Raw genomic sequence first — 21,009 nt, 5'->3', positions numbered from 1 at the left:
TGCGCTTTACTAGAAGCTGAGTAAGAGCATGAGTCCAGGATTACAAAGTCCAGACTTTATAGTCTTAGCTTGTATACTGCTTCAGGCTGAACTTCTCTGATCACATATCACTGAAAAATACCCAGCCTGTTATGACTACCACATGAATAGATTATTAATAGGTTATTAATAACTGAATTGAACATTCCTGATAAGATCCAAAATTACCTATTTTGTGGTATTTGACATACAGACAACATCATTTTACATTAACATCAGATGGTTACAGCATTTGAATGCATTATTCTTTAACTGATCTAATTAAATATTACTCTGTGATAACATTATTGTTATCAAAATAAAATATCCATCAACAAATCAAGGTAAAAGCATGCAATACAAATATTTATGTTCTCCCAAGTCAGTATAGGTTCATTTTCCATAATCACAGTACCTATCTTAGCTGGGACAGAAGCCCAGCCTAGCTGTGTGCAATTCTACCAGACTCTACACAGGAGCAAAGAGTATAAAGATAACTGGGGTAATTTGTAATATTTTCTTCTCAACTTCTCTTGCCTTTCATTGTCTAAATTCTGCTCTCCAACTTTGGCTATGTCAAAGAATCACAGAATATGCTGAGTTGGAAGGGACCCACAAGGATCATGGAGTCCAACTCCTGGCCCTCCACAGGACCATCCCCAAGAGTCACAACATGTGCCTGAGAGCATTGTCCAAACACTTCTTGAACTCTGTCACACTTGGTGCTGTGACCACTTCCCTGGGGAACCTATTCCAGTACCCAACCACCTTCTGGGTAAAGAACCTTCTTCTAATATCCAACCTAAACCTCCCCTGACACAACTTCAGGCCATTCCCTCCTGTTCTGTCATTGGTCACCGTAGAGAAGAGATCAGTGCCTGCCTCCCCTCTCCCCCTCCCAAGGAAGTTGTAACTGCAATGAGGTCTCCCCTCAGTCTCCTTTTCTCCAGGCTGAACAAACCAAGTGACCTCAGCTGTTCCTCATATGGCTTCCCCTCAACGCCCTTCACCATCTTCATTGCCCTCCTTTGGATGCTCTCTAATAGCTGAATATTTTTCTCCATATTTTAGGTATTTTGGGAACTTTATTGGAACATCTATAGTTAATCTGGAATAGAGTCAATAATTAATCTAATTAATTTGGTCTATAAGGAGGGAAAATTTTGGTGATTCCTTGTTCTGGCTACCAAAATAATAACTGATTCTTAGGAAACAAGACCAAAAATAATCCTGAACTTGATTTCTCTCATTCTCAACTGCCTCTCCTCGTCCCCTCAAAATCGTGGTATCTAAATACATATTATGTTAGCTGAAATGCAAATGTGTATTGTCTGTCACTAGATCTGATGTGTAGCAGTTCAGTCTCTGCCACCTTAGCCAGAAGGAACCAGTCCTGGCTCCTTCTGAGCCTGCAGTGGGTGTTTGGGTTTGTACTGAAAGTTGAGCAGGTAGTTTAAGAACAGCTGCAGTATCATCTGTAAACAGCAAAAAGAACATAAAAACTTCAAAAATTAATATGCTCCAGTTCTCCTTTAAAATGTCCAGGAAATTATTTCATTAGAAGCATCATCACAATATAGTATTGCCTTGCAATGAAATCTTTCCATCTTCATTGAGCTACCATAGCTCATGTTATCTCCTTTAAAGCCTGTATCTGACCTGGAGATGTACATCTAGAGTGCTGTCAGGTAGTTCCACCTGAGTCGTCTTTGTAACGTCAAAATTTGCACGTAGTCATGACAGCTGTCCTTTCCTCTGTTGTAGGTGTAAGTAACTCTTTCTTTGACTACTGCTTGATGGTACACTATGGAAGAGTGGTCCTAGTCACAGACTCTTACACAGATCTTGCTGCTTCTTACTGTTGCTGAACATGTCTCCTACAGGGATTTAAGTGTTTTATTGATTGAGTTGATGAGGTCTACTGAGAATTGATTGTGGCTAGCAAGTATCTCCTGCACAGAACTTCTTTATTGTTTTTAAGTTAGGAGAAAAATATGTCAGAAAAAAATGTTATTGATATTAATACTGAAGTGCTGACAAATGGTCAGTACTAGTGTGCACCATGTCTTTCTCTGTCTCTTCCATTTCAACAGAAATAGACTTACTTTGCATAGCAAAATGGCTCAAAGTGAATTACTTTTTGGGCACTGTTTAAAACTGAGTGGTTTGAAGAAATATTTTTCTTCCTGTGGCACTCAACACAAAAATCCAAGATCCTTGTAAACAACCAGGGTTTCATTCTCACAACAGCCACAGAAGCAGGCCAGTTGCCTCTTTTCACAGTTAGGATTAAAAGAGTTGTTTGAGGATCCACACAGAGCTTGTAGATGATGGAAGAATCTCCAGAGCTACAGCCTTTATGCCAGCACCCAGACTGTCCATGTGACTATATTTCTTCCAGATGCCTTCACATTATAAAGTAAGTGTGACTTCAGATGCTGAATCTGCCTCTTCTAATTTTAGCTTATTGTTTTGAGCTTGCTTGTTCTCTGGCATGTGTATTACTTGCTGGAACATTGCTAAACAACAAAAACTTCTATTTATTTTTTCAAAGAAGACTGTATGCACATATAGAGGAGACGTGGGACTTTTATGAATCATATCCTGTAGTTTCTTTGTGTTTTTTCTTTTCTTACTTGCTCCTTGTTTTTAAATAACCTTCACAAAAGAGAAAACTGTTTGGGTTGTGTAACAATCCACACACAGGAACTAGACATTTTCTTTACTCTGCTAGATGTGTTGGCTGTTGTGATTTGAATATAGATTGCAAGGAACACAAAAATGTCAATAAATACTGCATTTGTTTAAGGGTTAACAACTGAACCATTTTATATGAGGCTTCAGGGGATTTGGAAGGAAGTTATCTCAAGACTCTCACTTTTTATAAGCATAATGTTGTGGTTCTTATTACTGAGCAAAGAAACATCAGCCCTGTCCTTATGCTCTGTGTTAACCTTAGGGATTCAATGAATGAACAGGTCAGAACTGCCATAGGCTGCAAGCAAGAGGCCCTCACAAATAAATGTAAAGCAAAGCCCTTATACCACACTGCAAGCTAAGTCAGAAATTTTGGAAAAACTGCTTCTTGGGGAACAGGTGATTTCTCAAATCTGCTTCTATTTTCTGCCTTCTTTGAATTCCTTTGAGGAGTGTTAATGACTTTTCAAGATAAACTCTGTTAGATCCTCCTATATACAATGGTTTAAGCATCTTCATGAATGGATGAGGGAAGTAGGGTGGTCAGAATAACTGCTGTTCAGCTGTAAATTTGGAGTCCTTCTTTCTTTAAGACTCTCTTAGGAAGACTGAGGTGTTCAGCTCAACATACATGCTCTTAACTTCAGGTAACCAAGAAGATGAAGACAAGTATGCTCATATATCAAGCATAATGAGACTCCTGTGTGTGCTGTGCACCATGTACCCACAGATCCATGGTGATGGGACCTTTGCAGTGTATAGCAGTAGGACATGATTCAAAATGTCTGGGACATCCTTTATCCTCTTGCAAAATCAGAATAAGCTGCTGGAGAGAACCCTGTGAGAGCCCAGAGGAGATCTACGCTGAGCCTCACACTGCAAATCTCAGAGGTGAGTGGGAAAGGATGAGAAAACTCCACAGTTGCACCTACAAATGAATCATGAACTGTGATATGAACACCAGTTAGTATCTGAGCAACTCAGAGGAAAGTTTAAAATCAGATCACAGCAAAAAGAGTCTGCTGAGCTCCAACCTCATAAGCCCATCTTTGGTTCAAACAGAATGAAGAAGCAAGGCATGATATAGGAGGAATTATCCCAAGTATGTAACACCTATTACCTCCTCACATTAAGCACATGTCTTTAAGAGAGGAATTTTCAGGACATTGTGAACTACATCTAGAAATTGAAAGCAAAATATACTCTAGGGAGAGACTACACTCTCTGCTGCATAATTCCATGATTGAATTCCCAAGTGATAGAACCTTTGCTAAGGGGTGTGTGCTAGGTCTTACAAACATATCAAAGGAGAACAAACACATTGATCACATTGGAGCTCTAATTTCTTCTTCATACAGAAATAACTATATAAATTCTCCATAGCAGTGTGCTAATGCTGAGCTTCCTGGCAGCAGTCTGTAAGAGTTATTATACGTGGAGTCAGGCAATCCTGACTTGGCTGGGACCCTGTCAGGAGTGCTGGCAACAGCACATCTGTTCACTTCGCAGACTTTTAGACCAAATTCAATGTGTATGTGAGGGACAGTAGACTGACTTACCAAGAAAGATGAGATTTGAAACACGTGCAGTGTGTTTACTGATGTTGTGATGTATTTCCTCTGGCTTCTGCTTTTAATTGTGTCCATGCCTATAGTATCTATATCTAGCATCTATATCCCTGGTTCACAGCAGGAACAAACCAGTGTGAGGTCTGGACGGTACCTATATCACACAAAGTCAAGATCCTTTTTTACAGTAGATAAAATGGTATTAAGTTGACTGGAGGCACAATCCTAAAAATGTAACTAATGATGATTATTGAGGAAAGCTACCTGTATAAACAGTCAGGCTATGGTTAAAATAAGGGATCAGTATTCCCCCTTTGATGGTGACGAGCTGCATAAAGTTTGTGATGAATATTTCTCTGCTCCTAGTTCACCAGTCACAAAATGTAGTGATAATTACCCTGTACCTGGAAATGTTGTGAAGCACAGAAGGACTCTATGAAGTTCCCTGAAGACAACAGGATAATACATTGAATTCTGTTGAAAAGTATAGATTTTTATAATCAGAAGACTGTAATCTCTAAAATCCTGTATTATCTATTCTATAGACATTTATAAAGATCATGCTTTTAGACAACGTTTTACTTGGTTGCAGAACATCAGTGCTGGGCTCATGGGCCTGGTTCTTTTAATCCAGTGGACGGTGTCTGCTGACATTCCCAGGGCTGCTGCTGGGCTGCTTCCTAATGCTGTGAGCACTGATATTGCTTGGTCCCTGCTGGCTGCCAGTTCCTGGACTCATCTGCTGCCTGAGCGCTGTTATGATCCTCAGAGGAGGTATTTTGGCAGGATATCACCTTGCTCATGCACCACCAAGGAAGGGCTTTTGCTTTGAGTCAGTTTCTCTCCCCTCTGAATCCATGGTTTGAGCATGCCACGATTTTCCTGGGAATTTTAGGCATGTTCATCCACAGTCTGCTTGGTTTGGTAGATGTGTCCATTCTGCACAGTTCCTCCCATTCCTGCAGAGAACCCTAGTCTCCAGAAAATTGAAAAGAACTGGACAGACTTCAGGAGACAGGAGAAACCATTTTTTCAAATGCTATTTTCATTCTTCTTCAGAAAAAATTGCTTTATCTTTTCTTTTTCAATCCCAAGAGTTTAAAACCTTATGGAAGGGGGACAAGGGAAATACTTGGTCTTTGGTTTTGTTTTTGTTTTTGTTTTTGTTTTTGTTCTTATTGTTTTTTTCACTTGGTTTGGGAAACATGGCCATGTGGTTATTCCCAGGATGAATTATATTCCCCAGTACCCTGTCAGCTGCTGATTGTGTCCGATAGTCCTGTCAGCTTCACAGCTGCTCTTAATAGCCATACCCTGCCTGCTGTGGGACTGCACCCCTACCTCCCAGGGCCGTGTGTAACCACTGAGCTACACAGCCATGCCTGATCACTCTCTGTCTCTCCCGATGGATATGCAACCAGTAGGCGTTTAAGTAGCACATAAGTTGAAGGTGTGTCTGGTGCCCCCAAGTTTCAGTTCCCTCTTGGCTGCTTTGAGTTGTCATATGCCTCCAGGCAAGGACCAAAGCTGTGTCTTTCTCAAACCCTTGCTGATCTAAACATAGGAGAAAAAACAGAAGCATGTCACTCCAGCTGTTTTTGTGCACGGCCTAATCCTGGAGGTATGCTTCAAGAAAATCTGATATAATGGGCCCTGTGGATGGCATAGGTTTCAATCAAATGCCTGGGGCTATGGGTCCTAAAGCAGGATGTTGCCTCAGACTGAAATGGTAAAAGCCAAGGGCAGTTTTGAGGAAATGGAATCAAGTTTTCCTCAAAAATTTCAGCAAAAAAGTCTATCTCTAAAATAATCCAACACAAATATTTACATAAACTAGATTTTGCCTCAGTTGGAATTCAGATCCAAATTCAGAACCACGTTTAGACTGTGATATATCTCTAGCATTGCTATATGACGGGGTAGTGAACTGCTCCTAAAGACCAAACGATTAATACCCTTCCAGCATTCTCTTTCCTTTCTTTTCCGATATATTTTCAAATATGTTTTACAAAGAAGCCAGGTGTGTGGCAGCCAGAGTGGAGCAGATGAGTTATTTGTGATGATGTGCATAACCACCTTCTGGGCAGGCAACTGACAAAATGCAAACGACAACAAACTGGACAAAAGTGCCCTGCCTTTGGAGATAAAGGCAGCTACAGCTGATGTCTTCCATGAACTGGACACCCAGGAGGACCAGAGACAAATACATTCTGTGCTGTGGATTAAAATAGCAACGGATGGGATTTCTTATGGTGTTTTTATTAGCTCTTATAAGAGTTAAGAAATTCTTTCTTTTCCCTGGAATAAATAATAAAATGTGAGGAAGTCCTCACTGCCTGTTGTAAAGTTGGATTTTTTTGGCTGCAAAATTATTCTCTTTCTTATCCTCTGCTATAGCATCTACTTCCCCCTTATCTCACATGTTTTCTGTTATGTTATAGCCCACTTGAAAAAAGATACTAAAAATAAACTTTCATTAGCTGTATATGTTCTGAGAGGGCATGTATGCAAAGAGAAGTTCATAAAGCTAACAGAAGAAGATAATAATTTAAGCATCATATTCCTCTGAACAATTAATCGAGTTTAAGAGTGAGAATAAAGTACGCTGATTGGAACTTGCCCTTCTATATATAGCTTTTATTCCCATTTGATTACATTTATTTTTCTACCATAACCTTTGCCTCATTTGAGTAATTGTTTCCCACAATCAAATGTTAGTGTAATTGTAAAGATTTCCAGAAGGACTTTTCCCCCCTCTGCTACTTTGGGAAAAGCTCTGTGTGTAAACTGCTATATGACTGCATGCAAACTACATACACTAAACATGATACGTTTATTTTATCATTTGTAGCTAAAGAGGTGTAATTATTTAAGTGGGTGTAATTTAATGTTATGGCATCCCTCAAATTGCAGTACTGAAATTACTTTAATCTATACTTTGGCTGGGGAAATACATGAGAAATTGAAAAACTCAAAAAAACCTCCTAAACCCAGAAAGGAGTTGTTTGTGTGGGTTGCATAGGAGTCCTCCTGACATCTTTCCAGGAAGCAGTCCTACTTTATCAAGATCTTTACTATCTATTGAACTACTTATGGACTCTTTATCATGTCATCACTGAGGGCGGTTTACCGCTAGCAAACCTATGTGTCAAACTAGAATTGGGTGCTCTAGGCAAGCTACATCACATACTTTGCCTTTTACTGCCTGTGGAAAGAGTGAGGGAATACACTGTCTGCCCTTTCAGGAACACAGAACACTGAACTTTTGCTGCTTTTAAATGTAACAAGTCTCTAAATTAGAAATTTTGAATCTTTTCCCATTGTTTACATGCAAATTTCAAAGCCAGCAACACCAAAATTCTGTCTTCTGATGCTTCAGTATTATACATTTTGGAAGAAAAACCTCTCTAAATTCATGCCTTTGCTTTCTAGCAACTGCTATTCTCTGAGAAAATCAGTTTGAGTCCTTTAAAAAGTGGCTTCATTAAGAATGTGTGCTTTATAAACTGGGTGCGGTATCCTGTTTTTCTTTAATGACTTAAGCACATTTTGAGCTAAGTAGAGTAACTGTCTAATACTTTTGCTAGAATGGAAATATCAAAGTCAGTTCTTATTATTACCAGAATCTTTTCTATGAGAAGCCATCACAAACAGAAGTTTGTCATATCTGCATTTAAATAAATTTACGTTCTTAGTAATTCTCTAATGACTGTGGGCTACGTCCTGTTCCCATTGAAGTCGGTGGGAATGTTGCCATTGACTCCAATGAGCTTGGGATTTGGTTTCCTTTCATCGAAGATCATTCTAAATGTAGAGCCCTGCAGTCCCAGTTAGGTATATATCTCCATCCCAGTTTAGCGTGAAGTTAAAAGCACTTCTTGCAATAAACTAAAGCATTTTACTTCCTTTTAGAGCCACCTCCTGCTACCACCCGTTGAGACTAGGAGAGTTGCCCTGTTTTTTTGGGTTTATGAGTATGTTTCTTTTTCCACTGTGGATGACTATGTTAACTGCTCCAAAGTTATTCCTCCAAAAACCCAGAACCTCTGTGGGAGCCGAGGTGGAGTGGTTTGCTCCTGGTGTGTTATCCTGCCTCTATAAGAATCATGAGGGGAAAGTTCCATTTTCTCTCTAGACACCTGGCACTAATAATGCCTAATGTAAATCGTGGTTTAAAGCAATAAGCGGACCCTGTGAATGTAACATGAAGAGCTCATCTGTGTGAATTTTACCTTCAGAAACAAGCTGCTCATAGACAAATCTTCTGTTAACTTTGGTAGTCCTAGAGTAGAAGTTATTTTTTCTTACTTTTATTCTGCTTTGATATCTACCAGAAGAGACAATGAAACTTTTGCTCAGACAGTGAAATACAGTTAAAAGAACCTGAGCCCAAATTCACTGTTTCTATTGGAGCAGCTTTGCCCAATGTTACGATTTCTGTTGTTGCAGAAGGTACTAATTATTCTATCTCCCAAATCATATTTTGTTCCAAGTTTGGATAGAGAGATAGATTCTTAAAGAAGTCTGTTTATTCAAATTAATGCCAAGGAGGAAAGAAAGCTGACTCAAAGCTAATGAAAAATAGTGCGAGCAATAATAGGGAACAGGAAGAAAGTAGCTATGCAAACTGATCTTCACAGTGGGAACATACAGACAAGATAAACCAATGAAGCAGAGTAGAAATAAAGCGTCTGAGAAAGGACCTTAATTAAGCTGCTGCCTTCTGCAGTACTTCAAGAGTAGGGCATCCCATTCCCTCTGCATATATGTTTTTCAGGGCTTTTACCATGATCAACATAAATCCCTTAGCTTTTTTATGAGACTCCTACCCAAACAGTTCTGTAGCATTCTCTGGGCTAGTTTTCCTGAAAAGAGGGTTTAAAGAAGCAAATTTTTAGTTAGAATAAGTGTTCATGAGTTTTAGTTAGAATTATTGTTTATGTGTGCAGTATGTCAGAAGCCTGATCAAAACCTACTGAAATAGAAATAATTCTCTGTCACAGTCAGCTGTGAATAAGACCTCCAGAGGACTCAGACTTTAAATGTCCAAACTCTGAGGATGCCTACCTCTCCCATAGGGATTTGTTATTGAAACAAAAATGTGCTACTGAAGACAGCTATCACTGACATGTTAATATACTTGACTTATTTCCAAAGGTGTTTGGTTTAGTATTTGTATGTGTGTCTCTAATAAGTGAGGTTTTTTAATGTGTGCAGAAGGGGAGTGAGTAGTGGCTTTAGTGTGTGAGACATAAGTCTCCATGGGAACATAACAAACATGGCTGAAAAACAGTGATGCTTGCATTTCTATGTATGTATCTGTTTCTTGGTCCATTTCTGTCCCGCTATTACCTGGGTTACACATTGTTGCACTGTTAGCGTAATTACTGGGCCACTTTTACATCTGCTTTCTTCATTTTATCTAATTAGAATCTATGCTCCATGACAAAATATCCCATTATAATCTAGATTTGTGCTTTTATAATTTGTATTTCTGTGTATCATTTTGCTCCAAAATGTGTTTAGGATGTCTTCACTGTTTTATTGCAGTAAATATGAAGAGCAGACTTCAGCCACTTGACATTGGGCTGAATGTTATTTCTCAGTTGAAATTGCTTTGAAATTGTTTTGAAAACATAAAACAAAGATGGGAATACAAAGTACACTATGAGGTCAGGGAACAGTTTAGGGATGACAGAATGGTAACTCACAGAGATGTTTTGGAAAATGTTCTGTGCTTTGAAATAAGACAGATTATTGTCTTTGTCCTTTCTGATTATTGAACCAATGTATATTGTTCTCCAGGTGGGGAGGGATTGTTCATTGTGTTAAAAGCACAGTTTTACTAAGAAGTTACTTACCACTGTCACTTGTGGCAAGCACATCTATGAGTTATGGAGCAGCGTTCTCCACTTTGAACATTGTTTAAAATACTGTTCATGGTGCTCAGAGCAGAACACAATTTAGCCAGAGGCCAGACTGTAATCACTTCATTCCTGCTGAGGAGTAATTTCTCAAATGAAATATGTCATTGAAGAGAGCAAGAGTGTGAGTTATTTACCTGTGTGAATAATTTACTGCAACATTTTTTGTTTAGATTTGGCTTTTCTCCTACATATGATCCATGGGCAAGAAATGAAAGCTTTAGTTTTCACACTAAATAGCTGAACCTGCAGGGATAATAAGGTATGTGGAGGGGTTTCCAGTCACTTGTGAATTTACCCAGAAATTACTGAGCTACAGAGTTCTTCTCAGAAGGCTACTTCTACAAAGCTATTTCTTCTTCAGAGTGCAAGAAGGACCGTGAAAGGCATGATTGACAAAAATGAACTCCAGTCACTAAAGCAAGCAGCGAAGCCACCAAGTACCCACAGAAGATGAGCTTGTTGACTCAGAAGATGCCACTTTAATGAAGTAATTATAAAGCCAGAATTGTATTTTAAGATAAATTAGATGACTATCTGCCAAACTACCATGGCTGTATTTAGGTTAGCTATCCATCCAAATGCCAAATTATATGAGCATAGAGTACTGTAATGCACCATATATGTCTATCTCTAGCACTGTACATACCACAGCTATGAATATATGTACCATCATGGAATTGAAACAATAGGGGAGCTGATTCTTAGCTGTATATAGCATTTTAGCTCCACTGAATGTAAAGTCTAATGGTGATTTTTCTCCAGGGAACATCTTGGCCTCCCTGAAGCTAGGCTTCAGTAATTGTATGCACCAGTCCTATGAGGGTGCAGTCACACCCTTGGGACGTGCAGGTGGGTGCTGGAAGCTTCAGCTGAGGGATGACCAGGATTTGTCTAAACCATGAAGAGATCTCTTTGCTCAAGCACTCCCAGCAGTTTAGCATGTCATCAAGAACATGTGAGGCCATTCAGGGGCAGGCAGGTGTGAAGAATAGCAGTCTTATGGTCCCCATGGACTTTTCAGCAAATATGTATCAGCACAGAGGCTGTGACTTTACACTTCAGTATTGCATTTTTTAATCCAGTCTCTAATCCATTTATTTTACGAAGTGAAACATTCAAAATTTACAAAAGGATTTGTGTCTTATGAACATGTGTGAGCTGGCTGGAAAGACTGTGAATTCTTCATACCTTTCCCTATAGCTAACTTTCAGGTCCATCTTCACAACGTTGTAGATTAACCTGCATTTCACACACGTCTTTAAAACTTCTGTTTCAGGTTACTTTCTGAGATAAGTGATACCCAATGAGAATGGCTTTCTTAGAGGAAAGTTGTGATGGAAATGTTTAAACATGAGGATAATGACAGGGAAAAAACACTCTTTTGTGTGTGCCAAACACTAACTCACAGAAGCTGACCAAGTTCTCATAAACGCCTGTTGACCCTGGCAGCAGGGTAGTGATTTTTCTCACTGCTAGCATTACTGAAAAGTCCATAAAGTAGCATAAAATAGCAATAACAATTAAATAAATACAGAGGCAATGGTGCTAACCAGGTTAGGTAGTGATAGCCCTTTTGACCATGCTTATTGTGTTACATTGGTTTAGCCAAGAAAAACCTTATCTGATTAAAACAATAGTTCCCAAAATGCACTCCTTTTAGAGAAATTAATTTTCTTCAACATGGGTTTCCAAAACAAATGTAACACAATATTTTAAATTTACCTTTGCAAACCTATCAGGACGCTCTGGCCAAGCAATAAGTCAAATGAAGATAACCTTGGTTACTATGTTACCCTTTAGCCATGAAACTGTTTTGAGTTCCACTTCTGGTATGGCTTCATCTACACATGTGAGTACAAAGTGGCTTAACTCTCTCGTTTGAGTTGTCTTTTTTTACAATACAGCTGGAAAGAATGTTTTTCACTGAACAGAGTACATTCCGTGAGTGACAGTTTTCTGTTATGAAATTATGATTTTGAAAATGATCACTACCTCCCATTGAACAGGGCCCAGAATTTATGTACTTTCTTTGGCCAACATTTGAATCTAGCTTTGAAGCCAGATGTGAGAAACAAAGCATGCAGGAAGATTTTCTTTCTTTTAATGTTTTTTTAAACCAATGCACTTACTGCATAGAGGAAAACACATGCAATTTGTTCATTTGACAGCTTTCATCCCTTTAGATGCCTTTCCTGACCTCTCTTCACTATCTGTACTCCCTTCACACACCTTCTAAGCAGCTTAGGATGTGTGCCACGTGGTAAAAGAAAGAAATATATTTTACATTATACAGAGAAATAGTTCATGCTCTTTTTTCATCTGAATCATGTGAAAACCTAAGAGCCAAAACCACTTCTTTCCCCGTCTGCCTCCAGCCTCCCCCAGACTCTCTGAATATATTAAAATATTCTTATTGTGAGATTAAACATTGACACAGACATCTCAAATTTTCCAACTACCTTTTGTACAGAAAAAAAATTGTTGATTAATTCTTTAATTTCTTCTCCAATCAAAGTTCAGTTCCAAATACAAGTTAAAGAGCCTTGGAGAAACTTTATCCTATATCTCACCAGAGAGACCCTTACTTATTTCAAAAGCTGGAACAGTCTTTCCCCCTGATACTTTCACTTCACTGTAGCAGAAGTTTCCTTAATTTAGTCATTCTGATACTCTCTGTACTTTTATAAGAATACCTGGAGGTCCCTCAGTCCCTTCAAAAGAAAGAAAGAACAAAATGAAAGTAGCCCTTAATCTTTAAAAATAGTAAAGTTAAATTAAAAAATACAAATTAAAGTTTCAAAGTCAGCCACAGTGTCTCAAGTCCATTTCTTGAGTTATATTTGTTATATAAGACACCTAGAAACACAATGCAAGTTTCATTGAGTTTGTACTTTCAATCTTATATTTATCCCACTTCCTTAAATACGTTTTATTTATTTCTTCAGTGTTTTCTTGAATAAAAAGTACTACTTTTCCTAGGACACTGTAGCTGACAAGGGGTCAGAATTGTCATTTATACTTGTAGCAGTAGTTAAGGTATCTGTGAGATGGTCTAAGCACTCTACAAAGTCAACCCAGCGGAAAAGTTTCAAAACTGGTATTTAAAGTTTTTCTAGGTTAGGCATACCCCAGGGGCCAATAATATGGTCTGTTCTTCTCCAAGGACACCTCCTCTATTGAAAATGCTCCATGGCTTACTGAGCAGGGGTACAACTGCAGCTTTGGGACCTAAATAGGTGATTGTGTTAAAAGTCAAAGTGCAGAGGGAAGTAAAATATACTAGGTTATTAGAGCTAGAGCTGGGATGGTTCTGGTTCACATCAGAGAAAACCCCCTGGGAAGGAACTATGCCCAGCAAACCTTCAGGCTGGTCCAAGAAAACTTCATTTATACAAAGAGTTCAATGCCTTCAAATTCTTTCCCATGCAAGCAGTGGATCAAAGCCTTTGTTGCTTTACTGCACAACACAGTGACCAGGCTCATGACACAGGCCAAATTAAAGCAATTTTGGATAGGATCTCATGGAAGGTCACACCCCTTGTCTCTCTACAAAAGCGCTGGCTTCTTCAGCAGGATTGTGGAAAGAAATCCTGTAAGAAGCCTGCAGTTCTCCTTAACACATGTATGCCTGGCTCACATTTAGGCATTAGATCCTCGTGGTTGCTTCATCACCCTATTCCCTATGACAGAACACAGCTTGTATACTTGTGCCAACTGTTTGTGTTTCAGGCTGCACTCCCTCACATCAGTTATGTGATGCAGAGATGGAGGGAAATCAGCAGTAGTATTGATGCTCCTATCCAGCTTCTCCATTGTGGCTTATCTTGGCTTTCCCTGTATTCCCAGTCAGTGCCTGGACTCCTCACATGCTGGGGTGGGAGATGTTTGGTTTTTCAGAAGCACTCTTGTCCTTCATTACTAGATACCCTCACAGGGTGAGACCCTGGTCTTTCCTTAGCTTGTCTGCCTTACAGCCAATAAGCTTCTTTGGGTAAAAAGCTGGAGTGTGACCTTAAATTCAAAGGAAATTGCAACCTTCTACTCTGGGTTTGTATTTACAGTAGTGAGAGGAAATAAACGCACTGGCAGCAGCTCTGAGCAGACCAAGGAGATGTGCTCTCAAGAATGATCAAAGAGGGAAAGAAAAGATGAGAATTTCAAAAAGGAAGAGAGTTTTAATTGGAATTTCCATTGTCTAAAAATGAAGAGAAAAGGATTTATTAACTAATAATCCTATAAGACAGTGATCAAAAAATAAAACAATAAAAATAATGTAAAATGTTATTATTCTTCAGTTGAATACAGCTTTTCTGGTCAGGGCTACAGGAATATAAGCTGTCAAGTAAAATGCTTTTTCTTTAAGATCTGTTTCATTTGAGGGATTCCTCTGCTTAAAATGAGTCTCCAGAATGATTCTAGCATCTCTAGCATCAAGGGTAAAGGAAGGTTATTGTAACCTCCAAATTTAGCCAGATGCATGAGCGAAGTCACTGCAGCAACCTCCCACTAAATTGAAGCCTGGAGTTTGAGATGTACTTTCGTTAGCTGGCAAAGTGCTGGGGAAAATGTAAGTCTGCCTTGCTGTATAAGCTTGCATTTCCCTCTCTTTCTGTTTATTGCATTCATAATGTTTTATGTCACCACTTAGCTGAGGGGAGGGGAGGAGAGGAGAGGAGAGGGAAGGGAAGACCTGTTCCAGTGGCTATTTAGGATGCTCTGTGTACTCCATCTCATATGAGTTCTGGTACCCTGCTCATCACAGCTCTGTTTGTTTCTGCCACTCATGTAGCCTCTTATACCTGAAGAGGATTTTAGTCATTCTTTATATGCCTCCATGTGCATCTGAAGCTAGAACTGAGACTGCAGAAAGAAAGGTGATGCAGAGGAAAACTGTTCATGGTCCTTAACCACGCACCAGAGCTAGGTTATAACATATTCCTTCTATTTGAGGAATTGAGGAAGAACATCCTCAGTGCATGGTAGATGCTCTAAAGTACTGGTGCTAGTGCCAAGGAATTCAAACACCCATTAGAATGTCTTTTGTGTCTGTGTAATCTGGGTTTTTTTACTGTAAAGGTGATTCTTCTATATGTTCTAAATTAAGTATATTTGGGCAGGTTTCTTTGATATTCAATATGCTTACAGATGTTCATAATAGTGTTAATGTTCAAAATGTGGCAGCATTTAAGCCACAGCAATGCAAATACAATTCTTCAGGAAAACATTCCTAAAACTAAATGAAACCAAACCAAAGTCAAGAAAGCTCATTCCTTTCTTGAAATTTCTTCTGTATAGATCCAGGCTACTAAATTCTGGCTGTGCAGGGAATGCTAGTGTTACCCTGTGGGGAAGCATCACTGCACCTGGGATACTTGAAAAGTTAAGTTCTGAGAATGACAGAAGTCATACTTCACATCTTGGATGTTGAACCATTTCCCAGGCAGGCTGGAGAAAGAGAAGTTGCAGATCTTTCTAGTATTTTCATCAGCTTATTCTACCACTTCAAAATACACTCGGTCCTCTGCCCTGATTTGGTCTTACCCTGAGATTCTTTCCCCCTTCAATAGGAGGTGTCGCAGACTGTCGACCATTACAAGGGATACCTGTTGTATACCTAAAGAGCACCTGTATGCAAGAGGTTGCATCCAAACCACCTTTCACAAAGTGGGATCAAAGTTGCACCAGCTTTTCTCCAGACGGAGTGTCTCCAGCACTGCACTCAGGTGTGTTTGCCTTCTTCCTCTGCTGCAGATATTTCAGGCTAGGTCACTGTTCTTACCTGCAGATGACAGATTCTGAATGTGCTAGACATAATCAGTTCAGGTATTTTATAAATCTTGCTAGCTATTTCCTTTGATGCCTAATAACTTTTCTGATTCTATTTCCACATAAGTTAAAAATAGCAATACCACAAAGGATTTGGGATGCTCACCAATAAGAGGAGTGGGATAGATGGACTTCTTAACTGATCTGCTTTAGCTGACATTCAGTTCAAAAGAAAGAAATTAAATTTTTCATCACAATGGAAAGAGGGATAGGGTTCAAATTAAAAAAAAAAAAAAGTGCAGTTATAAAGAAAATATTTTTGCTCTGGGAAGGAAGGAACAAAATGTACAACTAAAAAGTGGTAAAAAATTTTGGCATGATCAAGGAAAGATGGATAAAATTTCAAACATATCCAATCTCAAAATCAAATTTAAGGGTGAAGTAAAAGATGGGAGCCAAGCACAAATCATGGGTGGCAACATTTAAAATTGCCAAAAGGTAGGATAACAGAACAATCAAGACCTTTTTCTCTTTCTGCACCAGCCAACAGGAAGTACAATTATGTCCCATTTTCCTTAAGCTGCATATATATGCATGTATCCACACATATATACTCTTCAGTTCTGATGTGAAACATGCTATTCTTTTCATCCACAAGTTCTCATTACTGATCAGTCTTAAAATCTTAGATAAATTCACATTTACATTTATTTCCAAGAAAGCAGCTGGTTTGCCCTAACGTTTAAGAACCAGGATTAATGTAAAATCAGCATTGTTTATGGATCAGCTCCTTCTACCACTGATGTCAATGGAAATATATCCAGCGCTGGTGCTAGATGTAATGTGCCTTCTGTAAACCATTGAACCAGAAGCTGGAAATAAAGCTGTAAAGTGTGCCACTACACCTGTTCCTGAGCCACTACCTATGTTCCTGAGAAGCTTCTCTTCCTCCCTTTCCCCAGAGGTTATTGCTCCAAAATCTACTCACACTACAGTCTTTCTAATGCAGCTGTAAAAAAAATATTGATTCAATTGGACACTTTTGATCCATTAATTTTTTTAACCCCAGTCATTTTTTCCCTTCTCCAACAAGAGAATTTTTTAACCCCAGTCATTTTTTTCCTTCTCCAATAAGAAGAGAGCAAATAAGCAAAAGACAGCAGCATAAGGACTGAGGGAAATGGATGAAGATCATTGAGCTCAGCTGTGATCAGAACCGCCTGTCTGATGGCAACCTGAATATAGACCCATCCTTTCCTTCCCTGACCAAAATATGCCCATATCAAACATAATAAAGTAAAGCTAAGAAGAACCTCAGTCTGAGCTAGAGATTTAAACTACTAGAAAACTGGAAAATCGTCCACCTCATACTTCTCATTCCTAAATGGTAAAGGAATTTATAGTCATCCTAAAAAATTATTATATACATGTTACACAAAAGCAGAGCCATTGCTATCCCCACAGCCAGAGCTAATTATGCATTGCTAGGAGGCAGTCCTAGAACCACTTTTAAGAAGTTGTTCTCTTTATGCACAGACTCAGTGCGGTCAATCTCATTTAGGGATGGAAAACAAGAGCCAATCTAGCAGAGACAGTTTACTCCACCTCAATTTCTCCTTCTCTTAACAAGGAAAGTGGCAAATTAAGCTTGTGGTGTTTTCAGGCCATGATTACTTGTGCCTATAGGCAATTTCCACTGCAAGGAGGTTTAAAGAGAATAAGTACACCAACAAGCAAAGAACTAGTGAGGACAGCAATGATGGATATGTGCCTCTTTCATGTGACTCACTAAATCAGAGTTACTGGCTGTTCCAGCAGATTTCAGGGAATGATGCACTTCAACACAGGTTTGTTAGATCAGTAGTTTCCTTTACAAACTTCTTTCACTCTTCAGTAGAAAGAAGATACTTTATGAAAGATATCCATCATTTATGTTCATTTTCAAGTAGGATTCAGGATGGTAAAAGCTGCCTTCCTATCTCCTGAAGGATGGAGCTCAAAGCACATGTTTCCAAACAGGCACAAACACTGTACAACAGTAAGGAAAAATGGAAGAATAGGTTCCAGTAGTATTTTCTTGCACTATTCATCAATTCATCAATGCTTCATGTTGTCCAAACCCTATCAGCAGTGGGAGTTGATGGGAGTCGTATTAATGATTCTCATTAGTTCAGGATTTCATTCATAGCGCAACTGGAGATTTCAGGTAAAAAGCAAGTAAAATAGAACCACATAATCTCAAAGAATTTACTTTGAACATCAGACACAACTCTTATTTTCAAATACGCATTAACAAAAACAGCATCAGGTGGCCTATTTCCAGCAACTTTACTTGGAAAAGAGAAGTTGGAGATTGGGTTTGGAAGAAGGAGAGAATTACCTTCCAAGAAAGTTCAGAAAAAGTACTTCAAGAAGGGATTCTGTGAAGGAGTGTGCAAAGTTATTTGCAAGTGAGTGGGACTAACAGTGGTCAAGGTTATACCTGCAGGCTGCCCTTGTGTCTATATGAATTCAGTATGAATATTTTCTCTGAGAAACTTTTATTTTCCAATATGCACTTTTTTTCAACCTAGGGATATTTTCAGAACTGATAGTATCAGTTCTAATCTCCTTGTCATATTTCTGCTCCACTTGTAATTTAAAGAGGGCCAGAGATAGTTCTCTGCCAGTACAATGTGTTCCTTCAAAGATTCCACCTCCATATTCATTGTTCTGCATAACAGAACAACAGAACGTTGGCTGAAGTTCAACAGAGTCTATACAGTTCCCCAGTTAACCCATCACTAAATTATGGCCAATTGGTGACCCTAATGTGCTTTGTGGATAAAAAGCTCCAAAACTTTTTCAGATCTGAGAAAAAGGAAGGGAGCACAACTGTCTTTGTACCCACATGAAATAATATTAATAATCTTCCAGCTGTGAGTAACCATACATTTTCAGATCACTGTGAACATGTGAGCCTTTTACAATTATATACACTTATTACATATAACTAGTGCAAATTTCTGTATGCTAAAGCACCAGCCAATTAGTTGCCATCCACAATTAATCCTCCTTTCTCACCTAGTTAACCTTGAGCGAGGTTTGTGCGTACTTGAATTCTCGTGTGATTCTTGATTACACTGTTAAATATGATCAAAAGGCTCCATTTGAATGTGAATGAGTTTATTTCTTGCTGTACTTGATGGCAATTTACTTAAATATGATACTCCGCAGGAGAATTTGTTCAAAGTTAAGTCACAACAAACAGTTTATCATTTCTGTGTGCAGTATTTAGAAATATTGCCTCTTGAAAGCCTTAAAAAAAACCCCCAACAAACCAGCAGAAGACAATGCCAAGAGGAAAAAGGAAAGCACTAGTGTGACCATAGTCTTCATTATCAGTGTGGAGCAAAATGTATAAGCCTTAAATTAATAATGTGATTACCTCTAGCCCAATAATGAGCAGCCTCCTAGTCTGAGAGAGCACAGAGGTAATGTCATTGATAGCATGAAGTATTAAAAATTCTTCCAGCCTGGTTACATTCCATGCAACAATCTCATCTATCTGAACAACTAAATCCTCTCATACCTGATGACTTCCATGAAGGCTTGCAGTCTGCAGGCACAAACCTAGGAGTTATTGTCCAATACCTGGCAAATTTAAACTATTATGGTGAAAAAGCTTCATGTAACTAGATCGTCACAGATAAGCAGCTCAGGAATAATGACAAATACACTACAGAAGACAAATGCTATAAAATACTGGAGTTTTGATCACTAATTTTCAGCTCTCTTCTAATTCTCCCACACTTCTCACTTCATTAATAGAGTCATCCTTCACTGTAAATAAAACCACAGGAAGAATATTGGAATTATAATATTCCACTGGTCTAGACTACATTTGTAGCATAACTTTTGCCCCTGACTTAACTGACTACAAGCCCACATAGATACATATGTCATTTAGCAGTATTTGTTGATACTAATAAAGAAGACAGTGAGTCTCAATTCACAATGACATTTTCTTTCCTGTATCCATATTTCTTAAAAGAAACTTTCTATCTAGTTGACGCTTCACTGTCAGTTAGCAGTACAGAAAAGGAAAGATGGATTAGTTCAGTACTGTTCGAGGCTACCCAAACCATCTCACCATCTTTAGATGAACCTACCCAGTTCATCTGAACTGGTGATTTTAATCTTGAAAAAAGGAATATGAAGAGTACCATCTTATCATCAGGTCCAGACACGTTCTTTCTCTGAAACAGTTGTCTCGAGTACTCCAAATTGTTTGTTTTCCTCTGTCTGACTGGTAAAAAAGAGAAGATGCAAAGCACCACTTCATTATTGCCTCTCTTCTCTCCTTGCTGGTAGAGAAGAAAAGCTGGTGTATGTAGCAGTACAGGACTGTGTTGTTTGTAGCTCTAAATATAAAGTAGATTGAATAAGGTAATGTTTCTTCAGCAGAATAAGAAGAGCACAGACCATTTACTCTTTTCTTTGTGGCACAGTTCCTAAGGCAGAACAATGCTACAACAGCTCTTACTCAATAGTTTTGACTGAGGTTTGAAGTACCAAAAAGAAAAAGTCCTTCATAAGGGAAATTAGAAGAATAAATAAGAATTAAGGATAAAAATGTAATTTGTTACAATTTTGGATAGTTAAATAATGAGAATGTGAATAAAGCCCTTTTGAGTCAGAGTAGAGGTCTCTCTTTTGGTGTCAGAGACAACTGAACTGTGAGTCTGGCACATATATGCCTCGTACATCTTCAGCATCCACAGCTGCTATTAGAGCTCTTAGAGCTAGACCACTCCCTAGGTTTCTGTTTAACAATATATTGCCCATGATTTTGTCTAATTCTTTGGAACCTACTGACACTGTTTGCTTCCAAACTTCTTGTGTCAGCAAGCTCCAGAAGGCAAGTTAGGCTGTAGTGACAAAAATCCTTTGTGAAGTTGAAAATTTCTCAATTGCGAAGGGACCTTGAGCTTTTTCCCATCTTTTTAACAAGAATCATCTGTACTGTCAGAAATCTAAGGATGTGCCTAAAG

Source organism: Manacus candei, unplaced genomic scaffold (genome assembly GCF_025592945.1).
Source record: "Manacus candei isolate 608988 ecotype Guabito, Panama unplaced genomic scaffold, ASM2559294v1 h1tg000021l, whole genome shotgun sequence".
Taxonomy (NCBI): Eukaryota; Metazoa; Chordata; class Aves; order Passeriformes; family Pipridae; genus Manacus; species Manacus candei.
This window is presented reverse-complemented; position numbering follows the sequence as displayed.